The sequence below is a fragment of the Trichechus manatus genome, unplaced genomic scaffold (assembly GCF_000243295.1).
Source record: "Trichechus manatus latirostris isolate Lorelei unplaced genomic scaffold, TriManLat1.0 scaffold00361, whole genome shotgun sequence".
In the NCBI taxonomy this organism is placed as follows: domain Eukaryota; kingdom Metazoa; phylum Chordata; class Mammalia; order Sirenia; family Trichechidae; genus Trichechus; species Trichechus manatus.
The window spans coordinates 474,616-479,421 of NW_004444297.1; positions in this window are offsets into that span (position 1 = coordinate 474,616).

Here is a 4,806-nt window from a genome sequence, read left to right on the forward strand (position 1 = left end):
TTTATATAATCTTATGTCTACTAAGGAAGTTAGAATAAATGAGAGCAACATAGTATTTTTAGAGTTTTTAAAAATTTTATATTAAACTTTTTATTTACCATTTCAGATTCTTCTTATTTCTTCCTGTGAATTTATGTTACCATCTGGTTTCATTTCGTTACTCCAGTATAGTTTAATTCACAACCTCTTTTGTGTTCTTATTGTCAGATGTATTACCAAAAATATGATTTTATAGATATTATTTTATGCAGTTGCCTCAAATTAGTTAAGAAAGGAACATCAGTATGTAATTATACTTTTTTTAAAGCTATATAGTTACCTTTATTGAAGATCTTTGTTTTTTTCCATATGAATTTTAACCGCTATCTAGGATCACTCCTTTCATGCAGAAGCACTTCCTTTAGAATTTCTATCATGCAGGACTCCTAGTAACAAATTCTTTCAGTGTATGTTTATCTGGAATATCTTTATTTCACCTTTATTTTTGAAATACAACTTTGCTTGGATACATGATGCTTGGCTGACAGTCTGTTTTTCTTTCAGCACTTTGACTATGCAATCCTACTGCATTCTGGCAGTGTTTCTGATGAATATCAACTGTTGGTTTTATTGATGTCTGCTTGTACATGATGGTTTACTTTTCTCTTTCTGCTTTCCACATACTCTGTTTATCTTTGGCTTTCAACATTTTGACCATGATGCGTCTTCATGTGAGCCCCTTGCATTTATCCTACTTGATGTTTGTTGTGTTTCTTGGGTGTATACGTTAGTATTTTTCATCAAATTTGGGTAGTTTTCAGCTATTGTCGATTTTTTTTTTCCTGTTCCATTCTCTTTCTCCTCTCCTTCTGGTACTTTTTTTCTTCATGTGTATGTGGGTACCCTTAATGGTGTCTCATGTTTTTCCGAGGCTCTGTTATTTTCATTCTTTTTTTCTTTCTGTTTATCAGATTACATAATCTCTGTTGATTTATCTTCAAGTTTGCTGGTTCTTCTGTCAGCTCAAATCTACTCTTGAATCCCTTTAGTGAATTTTTCATTTTATTGACTGTGCTTTTCTACTACAGAATTTCAGTTTGGTTCTTTTTAAAAAAGTAATTTCTAGGTTGGTAGGTCTGTATTGTTATTTTCTATTTGTTGAGTCATTATTATCATACCTTCCTTTAATTTAAGCATGATTTCCTTTAGTTCTTTGAACATATTTATAATAACTATTTTGAATCTTTGTCTACTAGTGCATTCTCCTGAAAAGCAGTCTCTATTGCTTGTATCGTACTTTCCATGTTATTTATTCTTTGATCTATTTGTTATTTAGTAATGTGTGGTTTAATTTTTACACATTGTACATTTACCTAATTTCTTTCTGTTGTGGTCACAGAATGTGCTTTGTTTTATTTCATTCCTTTTGAATTTTATGAGATGTCTTTTATAGCCTAGTATCAGGTCTATCCTGGAAACTGTTGCATGTGCACTTGGAAAGAATGTGTATTATGCTGTTGTTGAATGGAGTGTGCTATAGATGTCTTCTAGGTGTAGTGTTTTATAGTGTTGGTCAGGTCTTGTGTACCCTTGTTGATTAGGTGCCTAGATATTTCATCCAATACTGAAAGTGAAGTATTGAAGTTTCCTACTATTATTGTTGAACTGTCTATTTCTCCCTGCAGTTCTATCAGTTTTTGCTTGATAAACTTTGGGGCTCTGTTGTTAGGGTGTATATTTATGTAATTTTTATAGCTTCATGAACAGTAGACTCTTTATCATTATAAAATATGTAGTAACATTTTGCCTTAACATCTATTTCGTCTGATATTAATATAGCCACTGTAGCTTCCTTACGGTTGTTCTTAGTGTTGTCTTTTCCATTCTTTTACCTTCAGCCTGTTTGTGTCCTGGAATCTAATGTGTGTCTCCTGGTAGACAGCATATAGTTGGATCTTGATTTCTTTTTATTCCTATAATCCTTTCCTTTAGCTTGGATTATTAATATACCACATTTAGTATTATTTTTTATATGGTTTGATTTATACCTGCCATTTCCATTTTCTATGACTTCTGACATTTGTTCCTCAGTTCTTCCTTTATTACCTTCTTTTGTATTTTGTAGATATTATTTTTAATGTGCTATTTGATTTCTTTAATGATTTTAAGCCACATTTTTTGGTTATTTTCTTAATGGTTGCTCTAAGGCTTACAATATAAATCTTATTAGTATCTATTTCAGATTTATGTTAAATTGGTTACAGTAAGATAAAGAGCCTTTACTCCTATATAGCTTCATTCCCTCATGCCTTTTTTTTAAAACCTACAATTTATTTTTGGAGCAGGTTTAAGTTTACAGAAAATTTACACACAGAGTTCACATATACCCCATCTCCCCCTACACACAGGTCCTGTTATTAACATCTTGCATTAGTGTGGTTCATTCCTTGCAACTGATGAGCCAGTATTGATACATTATTATTAACTGAAGTTTATACTTTACATTAAGGTTCACTTTTTACATTAACAGTTCTGTGGGTTTGACAAATGCATAATACCATGTTTCCACCATTACAATATCATACAAAGTAGTTTCACAGCCCTAAAAATGCCATGTGCTCCACCTACACATCCTGTCCCCCCTCTTCCTGAACCCCTGGAAATCATAGATCTTTTTACTTTCTCTGTAGTTTTGCCTTTTCTAGAATGTGATATAGTTGGAATCATCCAGTATATAGCTTTTTCAGACTGTTTCTGTTACTTAGCAATATGCACCTAAGATTCCTTCATATGTTTTAGTAGCTTGATAGCTCTTGTATTTTTATCACTGAATAATACTCGATTGTATGGATGTATCATCATTTGTTTATCCATTCACCTATTGAAGGACATGTTGGTTGCTTCCAGTTTTTGGCAATTATGAATAAAGCTGCTATAAACGTTCATATGCATACTTTTGTGGACATACTTTTTCAAGGAATTTGGATAAATTCTTGGGAGCACGATTGCTGGATCATGTGTGTCTTAGTCATCTAGTGCTAGCATAACAGAAATACCGCAAGTGAATGGCTTTAACAAACACAAGTTTATTCTCTCACAGTTGAGTAGCCTAGAAGTCCAAATTCAGGGTGTCAGCTCCTGGGGAAGGCTTTCTCTGTTGGCTCTGGAGGAAGGTCCTTGTCATAAATCTTCCCCTGGACTAGGAGCTTCTCCATGGAGGAACCCCTGGTCCAAAGGGCGCGATCTGCTCCTGACACTGCTTTCTTGGTGGTTTGAGGTCCCCAGCTCTCTGCTCCCTTCCCTTTCCTTTTATCTCTTGTAAGATAAAAGATGGTGCAGCCCACACCCCAGGGAAACTCCCTTTACAGTGGATCAGGGATGCGACTTTAGTAAGAGTGTTACAATCCCACCATAATCTTCTTTAACATAATCTAATCTTGCCTCATTAACCACAGACAGAGATTAAGATTTACAACACATAGGAAAATTATAGTTTCAAAACAGAGGACAAGCACACAATTTGGGAATCATGGCCTAACCAAGCTGACACGTATTTTGGGGGGGGACACAATTCAATCCGTGACAATATGGTAAGCCTATGTTTTGCATTATAAGAAACTGCCAGACTGTCTTCCAAGGTGGCTGTAATATTTTGCATTCTCACCAACAATGGATGAGAATTCCTGTTGCTTCACATCCTTGCCAGCATTTGGTATTGTCAGTACTTTGGAAGTTAGACATTCTAATAGGTGTATAGTGGCATCTCGTTGTTTTAATTTGCATTTCACTGATGACATGTGATGTTGAACGTCTTTTTATATTCCACTTTGCCGTCTGTATACTTTCTTTGGTTGAGTGTCTGCTCAGAACTTTTCCTCATTTTGTAATTGGGTTGTTTGTGTTCTTACTGTTGAGTTTTGAGAGTCCTTTGTAGATCTTGGATACAAGACCTTTATCAGATATGTGTTTTCAAAATATTTTCTACCAATCTGTGACTTATTTCTTCATTCTCTTAACAGTGTCTTTCTGAAAGCAGAAGTTACTAATTTTAATGAAGTCCAACTTATAAATTTTTTCTTTTATGGTTTTGTGCTGTTGATGTTATAGCTAAAGCATCAACAGCAAACCCATGGTCGCCTAGATTTTCTCTTATCTTCTAGAGAATGTGTAGTTTTGCATTTACCATTTAAAATGTGATTCATTTTTATTAATTTTTTGTCAAAGGTTTAAGTCTGCATTTAGATTAATTTTTTTGCATATGCATGTCCAGTTGTTCCAGCAACATTTGTTGAAAAGACTGTCCTTTCTTTATTGAATTGGCTTTGCTCCTTTGTCACAGATTCGTTGACCATATTTGCGTGATTCTGTTTCTAGGCTCTCTGTTTTGTTCCATTGATCTCTGTGTCTATTCTTTGCCAGTACCGCAGTATCTTGATCACTGTAGCTTTACAGTAAGCCTTGAAGTCTGGTAGTACAAGTCCTCTGACTTTGTTCTTCTTCAGTATTGTGTTGGGCTATTCTTGGTCTTTTTCCTTTCCATATAAACTTTAGAATTTGTTGATATTCTCAAAATAACTTGCTGGGTTTTGATTAGGGTTGTATTTAATCTATAGATCATGTTGGGAAGAACTGACACCTTAATATTAAGTCTCTCTATCCATAAATATTGTTGCTGTCATAAGGATTCTGACTCATGGTGACCTTGTGTATCAGAGGGGAACCGCACTCTGTAGGATTTTCAGTAGCTAATTTTTCAGAAGTAGATTGCCATACCTTTCTTCCAAGGTGCCTCTGGGTGGACTTAAACCTCCAGCCTTTTGGTTAACA